Source organism: Ailuropoda melanoleuca, chromosome 10 (genome assembly GCF_002007445.2).
Source record: "Ailuropoda melanoleuca isolate Jingjing chromosome 10, ASM200744v2, whole genome shotgun sequence".
Lineage (NCBI taxonomy): Eukaryota > Metazoa > Chordata > Mammalia > Carnivora > Ursidae > Ailuropoda > Ailuropoda melanoleuca.
Genome location: NC_048227.1, coordinates 48,142,228 through 48,156,508, shown reverse-complemented (window position 1 = coordinate 48,156,508; position 14,281 = coordinate 48,142,228). Strand labels below are relative to the sequence as shown.

The following is a 14,281-nucleotide window of genomic DNA, read 5'->3' as shown; positions in this document are numbered from 1 at the left end:
AGATTGACAGGTGTGTCTGAGGAAAAGCAAGGAAGCCGGTGTGATTGGAGTGGAGGGAGGGAGGAGGGCATAAGTCCTCTGAGGGAGGCCTGATGAGGCAGGACCTGGTAAACAAACAACATTGGCTTTTACTCTGAGTTGAAAGTGGAAGTCATCAGAGGGGGCTGAGCAAAAGTGATACAATCTGACTCGCATCTTCATTAAGATCACTGGGGCTGCAGTACTGAAACAGATTCCAAGAGACCAAGGATTGAGGGAGGATGATAAAGTAGGAGAACACTGCAAAACCCCAGGTAAAAGATGAGAGTGGCTTCTACCAGCTGGTAGTAGTAGAAGTGGTTGGAGTCCGAATATATTCTGAAAGTAGCACCATGGGACTTGCAGGCAGTTTGGATGCCAGAGAAAGGAGTCAGGAATTACTGGGTGGTTTGGGGCCTGCATCAACTACAGAGTCGCCATTAACTGAAGTGGAGAACACTGCACAGTGAGCATGTTTGTGGGAGGAAAATGGGAGTTTGATTTGGACACATTAGGTCTGGGATACCTCTTAAAAAAAAACGCATTTAGGAGCACCTGAGTGGTTAAGCATCTGCCTTCAGCTCAGGTCATGATCCCAGGGTCCTAGAATCGAGTCCCACATGCAGCTCCCCGCTCAGTGGGAAGTCTGCTTCTCCCTTTCCCTCTGCTGCTCTCCCTGTGCATTTCTCTCACTCTCTCCCCTGCTCTCTGTCAAATAAATAATAAATCTTTAAAAATATATATTTTAGGGGCGCCTGGGTGGCTCAGTGGTTAAGCGTCTGCCTTCGGCTCCGGGCTTGATCCCGGCGTTCTGGGATAGAGCCCCACATCAGTTCCTCCGATGGGAGCCTGCTTCTTCCTCTCCCACTCCCCCACTCCCCCTGCTTGTGTCCCCTCTCTCACTGGCTGTCTCTGTCAAATAAATAAATAAAATCTTTAAAAATACATATATATTTTTTATTTATTTGAGAGAGAGGGCGAGAGACTGTGGGGGGAGGGGCAGAAGGAGAGAAATCCTTAAGCAGACTCTCCACTGAGCACAGAGCCGATGAGGGGTTTGATCCCAGGACCCTGAGATCACGACCTGAGCTCAAGTCAAGAGTCAGAGGCTTAACCGACTGAGCCCCCAGACGCCCCGTGATACCTCTTAAACATCCAAGTAGAGATGTTGAACAGGTTGTTGCATATACCAATTCTGCATTTTAGGAGAAGCTCCAGTCTGGAGATATCAATTCAGGAGCCATCATCTGTGATGATTAATTTTGCCAGTTTGACTGAATCATGCAGTTCCCTGATATTTGGTCAAACATTATTTTGTGTGTATCTGTGAAGGTGTCTCTGCATGAGATTAACATGTAAATGGACAGACTGAGTAAAGGGGATTGCTCTTCCTAAAATGGGTGGGCCTCGTATGATCAGTTAATGGTCTGGATAGGACAAAAGGCTCAAAAACAGAGAATTCTCTTTGCCTGGCTGCCCTCAAACTGGAATATCGTTTTTTTCCTGCCTTTGGCCACACACTGAAGCACTGGCTCTTCCTGGGTCTCAAGACTGCAGTTTTAGACTGAAACTACTCTATTGGTTCCCCTGAGTCTCCAGCTTGCTGACTGCATAGATCCTGGGACTTCTTAGCTTCTATAATTGCATAAGTCAATTTCTTATAATAAACTTCTCATCCTATTACAAAATCCTACTGTCCTATTGATTCTGTTTCTATGGAGAGTCCTAGTGCATCATTTTATATATCATATAGATATGTAATATACATACATTCAATATACAATATACATATATATATATATATGTAATATACATATCTATGTGTGTAGCCAGGTAAAGCCATGAAACAGTATGAGATTATCATGAAAGCTGGTACAGACAGAAAAGAAGTGCAAAAACTGAATCCAGGCCAGTCTAATTTTAAGCAGTTTAGGAAATGAGGCAAAACCAGAAAAGAATATGGAGAAGTAGCAGTCAATAAGTGGAGGAAAACCTGGAAAACCCAAAAGCCAAGTGAAGAAAGTGTTTCAAGAAACCGGAAGTGGGGGCGCCTGGGTAGCGCAGTCGTTAAGCGTCTGCCTTGGGCTCAGGGCGTGATCCCGGAATTCCGGGATGGAGTCCCAGCTCCTCCGCTGGGAGCCTGCTTCTTCGTCTCCCACTCCCCTGCTGTGTTCCCTCTCTCCCTGGCTGTCTCTCTGTCACATAAATAAATAAAATCTTAAAAAAAAAAAAAAAAGAAACAGGAAGTGATGATTAGTTGGAAAAAAAAGAGGACAGAAAATTGAATATTGGATTTGGCTATATTTTATTTACAATTTTTGTATCTATGCGCCTAAGTGACATATGGCTCTCATTTCTTTTGCTGCCCTTGTGTTTTGGCAATAGAATTATGCTAGCCTTGTAAGTGAGGGGTGGCTTTCCATTTTTTTCTAGACTTTAGAAAAAGTTTATATAATATGGGAAATAACTGTTAAGTAAAGTGTTGGTAGTACTACCAAGTAAAATATCTGGGCCCATTGCCTTTCTGAGGAGGTATGTAGCTACTTTTTGATGACTACCCAATTTTCTATATTCCCTTGTCTTTTGGTCTAATTTTGGTAATTCATATTTTTCTAGAAACATAGTCACCAAGGTGTTGAAGTGTACTGGTATAAAGTTTCTATGGTATCGCTAATAATCATTTTTCCTTTCTTTACCTCTAAATATCACCTTTTTCATTTTTTATATAAAAAAAACTCATTTTTTATATATTTCCCCTTCCTTTTTTACAATTCTTGAATGCATTTGGCCAAATTTTTCTAAATAATTCATATTTTTCAAAAATAGTTGAAAAATATTTGACATTAATTTTTTTCTATTTCACGAATACCTGCTTTTATCCTTATTTCCTTCCAGCTATATTTTATTAGCATTTATTTTATAATTTCAATGTTTGAGTTGAAAACATAGCTCATTATTCTGGGTCTTTCCTATTTTTAAATGGACACATCAAGGTTTGGAGAGGACACTGTGATGTGTCACCCAGATCCCTCTTTAAAGCAGAATTTGTGGTCCTGGCTGCTGGGAAAACTGAGGATGGCCTCCACCACGGAGAGCACCTTGTCCAAGGTCATACCCCTTCCCTGGGTAGCCCACATCTAATGACTGATGGTGCAAGAATATGAAGTCCTGGCCACCTCAGCCCACACTGAAGGGCATTTTAGCTCCAGAATTCCCTGCAGAGTCAGCTGAGACTGTTGTTGGGCTTGACATCAAAGATCAGCTTCTCCTCCTAAACCCTTCTCACCTCCCTCCCCGCTACATCCTGATTCCCAGGGATCTTCACACTAAACTGTCTGCGAGTCTTCTTCCCAGGGAACCCAAACTGCAAAAAAGGCTACAATTGTCCTTCTCCAAATCCATATTAAGAAAAATGCATTAATTGGCACTTAAATATTTTGTTATTTGGGCATTCATTTTCCTTTTCACTCATGAATTGTGAAGAGTGCTTTTTTAAAAAAAAAATTTTCAGGTGTATGAGAGATAAGACCTATTTGTTACTGATTCCTAGTTTCAATGAGTTCCTCATGGCCTACTCGCTATGTGGTCAGAATCACCTCCTTACTTATAACTTTTGTAACTATTTCATGTGCATTGAAAATGTGTGTGACGCAGATCCTTTTTCTACATTTTTATTATTGTTTTTAATCTACATGATCTACTAGTCTCAGAGAGAAGAGTATTAAAAATCTCCAACCAGAACTTAGGATTTATTGACTTCTCTCAATGATCTTATTATTTTCCTAACATATTTTGAAGCTTTATATTAAGTGGATATAGGTCCATCACTATTGTCTTCTTCATAGATTTTGATCAGCACAGAACATCACTTCTTGTTCCTTCTAATTCTGTTCATTTTGAATTCTACTTTGTGTCGTATCAATACCATTACACATACTTCGCTAGTGTCTGACTAATACATTTTTCTGGGATGTTTCTTATAAACAAAATATACTTAGATTTATATTTTAAATGAATCTGAGTTTGTGCCTTTGGATGACTTTGAACAGTTTGCACATATTGTGATCACTACGTTATTTGGTCTAATTTCTGCCATCTTATGTTGTGTTATTTCTCATACATTTTTTTCCCTTTTTTCCCTTGGATATATGTAGCAATGAAAAAGTTCTCTTCATTAAACATTAATTACACTTACTGTAAAATCTCTTTTTGATTGCCTTAATAACCATCTTCCACACTGTCATAGTTTCATACATTTGTTGAGTCTGTTGATGATTCTATATTAATTAAGGGCATGTGACGCTATACTCTTACATAGTTTTAGAACAGATAAAGCCCCAATTCCCACGGCTTCATTCCCTCATGACACAGTCCAGTGTGTGTAGTCCTAGATGAACAACAATCCACATGGTAATTTAGAGTCTAGGCGCCTTCCGTCTTAGGGTTCTGTTCTCCTAAGAGTTCCTAATTGGCTTGTAGGTGAGGAAAAAGACTGTGGAACAGCAACCTCTGCTCATAACCACTTCATCCTGCAGACTTATACCTTCTAATCACATGCTCCTGGCAAGAACGAGCCACCCAGCCCCACCAAGATGCAAGGTGTGCTGGGAAAGCAAGTCCTTGGCTGAGTAGACACTTCCAAGCAACAACTCCAGAAGGGAAGCATAAACCATTGGGAATTAGCCGGCTATCTCTGCCACATTCCTGTTTCTATGCCTTCCTGAATTATCTGGTTTGTCTATCACTACTTCTACAATAGGAAACTCTGGCCCCTTTGCACGACACAATTCGTTTCTCTATGCTCTATGCTCTTGTCCACCAAATCCTTGCATGGATCCCAACCTTCTGTTTTGTGTTTGGCATTATCTGTTCCATCAGCCCCCACCCCTCCAGAATGGAATGCTGCCAGCAAACCTTTACCTACAAGGAAACAGACCAGTTCCTTGCCTAATGATGAGGGCATTCCGTCTGGTGGCATAAGCCTTAGATGAGAACCTTGGGAATCAGAAATCCCAGCTGGAATTAGCTTTGCCATCTGTCTCTGAGCTCAAGTAAAATCTTCTAGACACAACCAGCTTGACTCTGCTTATTAATCCTCTAAATCCCAAACACACTGCATGGAATAACCCCATGAAGGCATATCTAGGATTCTCTTTTCTTGAAATGCACATCTGTACAGTGAAATGTTATATTTGTTCCCCCAGTCCTAGTCATACCCTCTTCAAGAACCAGAAGCCATTCTAACTTGCTCTGACACTGAGCGTTCAGCAGGGCAGGAGGCAGATGAGCAAGGGATGGAGAACTTGGGCTTTGGAGTCCAATAAATAAGGGTTTGAGCCTTAAGGCTGCATTCCTTATTAGCTATGTGACCTTGGCCAGGTTACCTTACCTCCCTAAGCCTCTGTTTTCATAAGCCTAAGCACAAAATGAAGGTACCTGTCTCAGAGAACTGTTGCATAGACTTAATGACAAAAATGCAGATTACCTGGTTTGCAGTAAGCAGTCAATCAGAATTTGTCAAATGAGTCAATGAATTCTTTTCCTTCAAATCTCAGGAGTGCCCATGAACTCATTCCTAATTCTAGATGAAAATTTCTCTTTCTTTGTTTCTCTTCTTTTCTTTTTCTTTTATTTTCTTTTCTTTGAGAGGGGGAGACAAGTCAGGGAGAGGCAGAGGAGAAGTTGAGAGAAAATTTTAAGCAGGCTCCACACCCAGCATGGAGCCCAACGTGAGGCGCCATCTCAACACCCTGAGATAATGACCTGAGCCACAATCAAGAGTCAGACACTTAACTGAGCCACCCAGGCGCCCCCTAGATGAAAAATTTTAATTAATTTCTTCTTGCCTTGTAATTCTGTACACTGATATATGAGCACCTCAGTAACAAACATTCACCGCCCACTTCCCTGTTGTTTTATCCTCTAACATACAGCGCTTATCATTTTACCTACTTCCTGCCAGTTACATCTATCAGACTCTGCGGTTTATTTTGCTATATGTTTTCATGGCCCTTTAATTTCATTTTAAATCCTTTTTGATAGACCACTTACAACAACATACATGATTTCCCCATTAAAAAGCCAACTCCTATTTATCTAGTATCCAAATACCAGATAGCGTGTTTATTGCTTTTTTCTATGGCAACATAAATGAGAACTGAAAATGTATTGCACCCTCTAAGGCAAGGAAAACACTAAATGATTTTTGAATCTCAAAAGAGATTAAATTTCAGGGCACCTGGGTGGCGCGGTCGGTTGGTTAAGTGTCTGCCTTCGTCTCAGGTCATGATCACAGGGTCCTGGGATCGAGACCCCGTGTAGGGCTCCCTGCTCAGCTCTGCTTCGCCCTCTCCCTCTGCCCCTTCCCTCCATTCTCACTCTCACTCTCTCAAATAAACAAATAAAATCTTTAAAAAAGAAAAAGAGATTAAATTTCAACAGAATAATTTTAGCATTATATATAATTAATCATACGTCTATGCTTTATTGTATCAATAATTCATGCTTTATTAGAGGTTAATGTTTTATACTTACTGTATTATATGTATACAACAATCTAAGCATAATGATCTAAAAAGGATATATTTCTTTCTCCTAACTAAAATTTTAACTAACTATTCCCCAGCCACAATGAAGAATTATAATAGTTAAATTAGCTAAGGGAAGTATCAGTGAAAAAAGATTAAAAGTGAAGAAAAGAAGGAATGGTGGCACGGAGGAAATCAGGAAGACAGATACATAAAGAGATCCAGAAATAGCCATGCAGACAGTCACAGAGAGCAGCATGGACTGAGAGATGCATTTACCACTGGGAGTCACCCAAACCATGCAGAGAAAAATGGGTGACACTTTCATGAAACAACTCTACCATGGGTTCTTTTATGATACACAACTGTGGCCTTCCTGCAACTATAAGCAAAATGCCATGTTGCTTCTTGGTACACAATACCAGCCAATTCCTGTGTTCACTCACAAACTATTCACTGAATGCTTACTACGCTATGCCTGTTAGCAATGTCGCAGATGTAGAAGTGAATAAGAAACACGAAAACCTCTGCCCTGATGTTTACAAGTGGAACTGAGTCTGTTGTTTACAGAACAAAGGTTTCTTTCCTCCGCTGTGGAGTAACGGTTCGCCATGGTCAATCACTTCCTTGTTAACTTTGGCTTTTGGTTTCTGGCAATATTAAAAAGGCTGCAACCCCAAACACATTTCTCTATACTACAATGCTAATTAGTACATGATAAAGCAAGAATGTTCAATACTACACCCTGTGTTCTGGTTCACTGTTGTACCACTCTGCAAACTTTCTATTGCCTGTGCGATCATCATTTACACATTTGGAGGAGCAGCCCTAATATTTATGTATTTATAAATTACATAGATATACTGTATACCAATCTGTTATATACATTATAAAACAAACCCCAAAGCACAAATAAAATTGACATAAAAATTTACAGGTAGCAAATGCTCCCCCACGTCCCCAGAGCTCACCTGCACTCTCAGGGGTACACAAACCCCTACCTGAGAGACCAGTGCATTTAACGTTAATCTTTCAGACTTTTACACTTTATGACAAATTTATTAACTAACTCTACCCATTTTGACAAATATCGTCCATGACAAAAGGGGAGGTAATCTAATTAAGTAAGTCACAGCAAGTTGCAATGTTGGCTTGATTCCCATAGTTAGCTACTTCCTTTGCCTCAGTGGGTGATAAACATTTCAGCTCTGGGCCCGCTAAAAAATTAATATAAATTCTGATTGAAGGTATTTGTGGAATATATATCAAAAGACTGAATAATTTCTTTTTTTAAAGATTTTATTTATTTATTTATTTTAGAGAGAGAGAGAGCGTGCATGAGTGGGGGGAGGAGCAGAGGGAAAGGGTCAAACAGACTCTGAACTGAGCGTGGAGCCCAGCAAGGGGCTCGATCCCACGACCCACGAGAACATGACCTGAGCTGAAATGAAGAGCCGGATGCTTAATTGACTGAGCCACCCAGGTGCCCCTGATTAACTTCTTAATAAACACTTAATAAACACCATTTACTAAATATTACTTTATCCTTCCACAGAATTAGACGGCCTTTCTGGGTCTCTCAATCTTAGACCTGATACACACGTATGTGTATACACATTCACACATCAGGAACTTTCTTATCAAAAACAAAAATACTACTGAGCATCAGAATACCTATTTTTATTCTTTTCTTATCACTGCTATTTACATTTTTGTAGTACATTCTTTTAATAATATAATGGAGCAGATAGTATTATCCCCATTTAACAAACAAAGAAAACCAGCACAAAAAAAATGAAGTAATTTTACTAAGATAATGCGACAAGTTAATAATTGAGAGAAGATTCTAACAACTAATCATGTAACAGCTCAGGTGTGTTGTCCTGACACCAGACTGCAGGAGACCCTGGCTTTTAAAATCTTCTTCTTTTACTACAATGCACAACTTCACAAATCTTTTCCTCAGAAAGTACCATCAATGTTATTGCCCACAAGCAAATATAAAGTTTATTTTAAGAGCACTTACTATACTTCACTTATTTAAAGACTAGGGGGATGGGGCGCCTGGGTGGCACAGCGGTTAAGCGTCTGCCTTCGGCTCAGGGCGTGATCCTGGCATTATGGGATCGAGCCCCCACATCAGGCTCCTCTGCTATGAGCCTGCTTCTTCCTCTCCCACTCCCCCTGCTTGTGTTCCCTCTCTCGCTGGCTGTCTCTATCTCTGTCAAATAAATAAAATCTTTAAAAAAAAAAAAAAGACTAGGGGGATAAGTACCCTTTTCTCACAAAATCACACCTCATGGGGTTTCCACTGTTAAAGGTTACAAAACTCACCAGCCAGGCACCATTTGAGGACACAGTGATCTCTTACTATTTATAAGGCATAACTATAACAATAATTAAGTTTCCTACACTGATATTTCAAATCCATCTGACTCTTCTGCCATTTTCCTTTGAGATAAAGGAACCCAATTACTTCTTATACAATGGTTCCTACATGTAGTTTAATTGCTCTTCAAATCTGAGAACTACAATCAGGTCTTATTTCCCAACAGGATCAGGTAGCACCTGGGAGGTCAGGGTGACAGAAATGATGGTAAGCAAAACCACATGTGAAAATTTACACACACACACACACACACACACACACACGCACAAATCAAAGAAAAGTTCACTTTAGCTAGCTACCATTAAAATTCTTATATTTGTCTCCTATTGTTGCTGTGACAAATTACCACAAAGGTAATGGCTTAAAACAACACAAGTCTATTATCTTACAGTCTGGAATGGGCTTTGCTGGGGTAAAATCAAGGTGTCAGCAGGCTCTGTTCCTTGCAGAGTCTCCAGGAGAATCTGCCACCTCGTGTATTCCAGCTTCTACAGGCTACGGCATCCCTTGGCTCATGGCCCCTGCCTTCAAAGCCAGCAATCATGTCACTTCAATCTCTGCTTCCATTGTCACATCTCCTCTGATTCCTGTGACTCCCTCTTCCATCTTTCAGGAACCCTCATGATTATGTGGGGTCCATGTGTAGAATCCAGGGTAACTTCCCACCTCAAGGTCCTTCAGGTGCACATTAGCAGAGACCCTGTTCCATGTAAAGGAACGTTCACAGGCTCCTGGGATTAGGATGTGGACATCTTCGGGCTACTATTTTGCCTACCACAATGCTCACAGATAATGGCATAAACAAAAAGTTCTCTGAGGTCCACGCAGCTTAGTGTCATGGAAAATTTTGGAGGTTTGCAGCATGCGGACTTAGGCTGGGATTTGGACTCTGGCATTGAGCAGCTGAGCAATCTTAAATTATTCAATGTTGAGCAAACTCAATTTCCTCATCCATAAAATTGTCATAATATCTACATCTAAGAGTTATTAAGGGATTAAATGAAAATAAGGAATGTGATGGGACTCCTGGGTGGCTCAGTCAGTTAAACGTCTGCCTTTGGCTCAGGTCATGATCCCAGGATTCTGGGATGGAGCCCCGAATCGGGCTCCCTGCTCCACAAGAAGCCTGGTTGTCCCTCTCCCTCTGCCCTCCCCTGGCACGTGTTCTCCCTCTCTCTCTCTCTGACAAATAAATAAAATCTTAAGAAAGAAAAAAATAAGGAATGTGAATACACAGAGTACTGAGGCTAGTAAAGAAAAAGATATTAAATGAATGGCAATTTACCTCACCTTCCATGTTCAGACTTTGCAGCTTGAATAACAACTATCATTTCCTTAGTAAGGAATATATTCATTTTCTGGCCAATCCTTGCACTATTAATATTCTTTCCACTAAGAAGTTTCAAATAATTTTATTTTAACATTTATATGTTAAATATTAGTTTGCAATAATCCTGATGCTTAATTATAACTCAAGATAAAAGACTACTCTAGGGGCGCCTGGGTGGCTCCGTTGGTTAAATGACTGAGTCTTGATTTCGGCTCAGGTCAAGATCTTAGGGTCATGAGATCAAGTCCCATGTCAGGCTCTGAGCTGGGCATGGAGTCTGCTTAAGATTCTCTCTCTGGAGGCGCCTGGGTAGCACAGTGGTTAAGCATCTGCCTTCGGCTCAGGGCGTGATCCCAGAGTTCTGGGTTTGAGCCCCACATCAGGCTCCTCCACTAAGAGCCTGCTTCTTCCTCTCCCACTCCCCCTGCTTGCGTTCCCTCTCTCGCTGGCTGTCTCTCTCTCTCTGTCAAATAAATAAATAAAATCTTTAAAAAAAAAAAAAAAGATTTTCTCTCTGCCTCTCCCTCTGCCCTTCCCCCTCCAGCTCATGTGCACTCTCTCTCTCTTAAAAAAAAAAAAAAAGGACTATAAATAACATATGTATACATATATAGAGAACATACTTCAGTGAGTTGGAGTTTTAGAACAGTTTACAAAGGTTTTAAAGTTTGCAGCAAAGAAATTCAAAAATTTAAGAGTATTCTTTGCCCTCTTAAAGGGCTATTTTTTCATTCATTATGTAAAAAAGCACAAATTTCTTTTTATTATAGCTCTGAAATTAGCTCCTACTACATATATACTTTGTGATAAGTGATTAGTAATTGTCATCACTACTAGAAAGCTTGTCTTGTTCCAATCATTAGGATATAATTCACTGTTTTTTTCTGGGTGATTTATCACCAAGCTTCTTGAAACTGACTTTTGCCTACAATATGAAGCTATGATTCACATTATTTTCAACAACCATCTCTTAGAGGACTCAAAGAAAAACTTTACCATTCTAAAAAACAGCAGCTTTAACATAAGATCTCTAACATCAATGTAATAGTATCTGATGCAGATTCGGCCAGACAAGAGATGAACGACTTAGCAACGAAATCATGGGAATATGTATTAAACACACCGTGTCCCAACATTGTCCCTCCTTCTATCCCACCCCTATAGGATAATCCTCCACCGGGAATCTCTCATTTACTAACTAGAAGGAGAATCTTGTTATAGGCAGCCTGCAGTATAGACCAGGTATAAGACTTAAGGGCCAGAAAATACTTCCATACATTCACAAATATTTGCTTTGCCTTCCTGGAAAATCTGAGGGAAAGAACAGTAACCTTGTTACTCCAAACTTCTAACTTATTATCCAAAGACCTGGTGAAACTAGTGACTGTTTTGCTTGCTGCTTAGAGAAAGAAAAGGAAAAAAAAAAATGGGCCTAATAAGAGATATAAACGAATGTTATCTTTTAGTGTTCTAGGTTACCTTTATTAGATCCAAAAAAATTGCTATTTCCTTCTCTAGGTGGCAAGCTTTGAGGTCATTTGGATGTTTTTCAACATCAGAACCAAAATAGAATATAGAGCAGGTAACAGGCATTTTTTTTTTAAGGAAAACACTTTTGTAGTACTTTCTTCACTCTCACACACACAAAATTGAGGAGAGATGAGGGATAAACTCTACATCTAAGATCACATGATGATGTATCATCAGAAATAATTCGGGGGAACAAAGAACTTTATAGGACTCTGAATTATAAAATATTTTGTGATAATTTGAATGATGTTCATAAATGTTTCAAACAATATCTGCTGTACCAATTATATAGAAGGCCCGGGGCTGAGTATCCAGTCAGGGCGGGGGGCGGGTGTAGAAGGGAGAGAGAGTGACACCTGGGCAAGTCCTGACACAGATCAGCCCCACTCCACCAGTGTGTGTGCGGGAGCCCTCCACAGTGGCTTGTGTGGTCCCTGTCTGTGTTCTCTACCTGCTGCTGCTACCATTGCTTCTACTACCTTTCATTTATTGATCATCTCCAACGAGCCAGAAGTATGACATAAGGTGTCCTATAAATATTTTCCTATATGTTCGCTTTTTTCTTTAAAAAAACAAACAAAAAACCCAGGTCCCAATGCTATTCTCTCCCCATAGTGTAGGGAAAAAAACAGCAGCGTGTTTGACCATCTCAGCTAGCTTATTTTGCCTTCCTGTGTCTGGGGCTGAATGGAAGTGCTCGTAGGCTGCGGGCTGGAGACACAGTAGCCTATGTGTGAGGCCCTCTGACTGACAACAGCCTGGAGGCACCAGAACTGGTAGCAAAGCTCTTTCATGAGGAATGCAAATTACCTCAAAGCTCTCATCTCTATGTACATTTCTATGACACTAGGATTAAGGTCAAGATGTCCCTTACACACTTTAAAAACCGCTCTTAGATGTGAAATCGTTATGATGCTTTGGGTAGGTGTCAGCATGACATACAGGCAGCCTTCCCTTCCTTCATTTCCACTGTTCAGCAAGATTTCATTCCACATCTATCAGATTGGAAATTCAAAGTAGAAAACAAAGTCTGTTCAAGACAGTAAGCTAGCATATACAACAACAACAAAACACATACACACACTCCCCTCTCATAAAATAGAAACCACAGGAACATTTTACTTGCATTCTTCTTAACCCCATAAACAACTTTCCAAACACTGGAAATTACATTCACAATAATCCTGGATGGTAAATTATGGCAGAAGCAACGGCATGGCCAGGAAATCCTAAAGACAGACAGTGAAGAGAATTTTGTGCCTGGAGAGCTTGGAGCAGGTTCAAAGGATTGGAGATTTATATCTCAAAAGCATAGCCTTGGGAAAAATAATTGCAAAATAAAAGAAACATTGAAATCTAAAATACAGACAAACCTGGCAAAAACTGTCTTTGCTGAATAGCCTTAAAACAATGCTGCTTTTTAACAGAATTTTGGTTTAAAAACCAAACTCTGCTCTCCTCCGCTTGAAAAACAAAAACCACCACCAATACTGGTAAACCATCAATTCACCATCTAGCATAGTTCAGACCCTTGGCTTGCACCTCACATTTATTACCTTGTTTAATTTCCACTTAGCCTATGAAGTGACAATTCCTCTACTTTTACAATTGGAGGAGAAAATAAAACCTAGAGATACTACACCACTTGCTGGAAGACACACACAGCCAGAAAATACATGAACAAAGCTGTTAGAAACCAGATTGGTCTCAGTCTAAAACTGTACTGCCTCTATAATTAATTCTCACATTAAAATGTGAGGGTTTTTTATTAGCGTGCAAAATACATTCTTTTTCTTGCTCTTAAGTTGTATGACTTACATTTTTTAAATTGTTTTATGTGAAACTTTTAAAAGTGAACTTATTAGAGGCAACCGGGGATACGAGAGAAGCCAGTCAAGGGGTGAGGTGCACACACGAGCCTCAGGAGTTCAGGGAGTTCCTTCAGCCCTGGTGCACTCTCAGGGGAACAGACCCAGGCAGAGCTCACGGCAGGACACACCTCCCATTTGCCAATGGAGTGAAAGGAACAGAACCTATGTGCCACGGTGGAAAACAACATGATAAAACGCGGGCTTTGGAAGGACCAGACATTTAAAAAAAAACAAAACAAAACGCCATTTGCTGGATGTTTCAGTCCCACAGAGACTGAAGACCTTTGTATGACTCCATTATCAAGAAAATGCCCTAGGGGCGCCTGGGTGGCTCAGTCATTAAGCACCTGCCTTTGACTCAGGGCGTGATCACGGGGTTCTGGGATCGAGCCCCACATCAGGGTCCTCCGCTGGGAGCCTGCTTCTTCCTCTCCCACTCCCCCCTGCTTATGTTCCCTTTCTCGCTGGCTGTCGCTCTCTCTGTCAAATAAATAAATAAAATAAAAGAAAGAAGAAAGAAAGAAAGAAAGAAAGAAAGAAAGAAAGAAAGAAAGAAAGAAAGAAAGAAAGAAAGAAAGAAAGAAAGAGAGAGAGAGAGAAAGAAAGAAAGAAAGAA

General features: G+C 40.3%; 1 protein-coding gene across 16 annotated transcripts in view; it reads right to left on the bottom strand.

The window, feature by feature from the left end:
• KLHL32 (kelch like family member 32) overlaps window positions 1-14,281 on the bottom strand; it is a 254,933-nt gene that overhangs the window by 164,311 nt on the left and 76,341 nt on the right. The window contains exon 1 of one of the 16 annotated variants that reach the window (XM_034670852.1): window positions 5,504-5,630. The exons of the other annotated variants lie outside the window; for them this stretch is intronic. The gene's annotated coding sequence lies outside the window, so the exon portion shown is untranslated. Of the gene's footprint in view, window positions 1-5,503; window positions 5,631-14,281 lie in introns of those variants that run through there. 16 annotated transcript variants of the gene reach the window in all.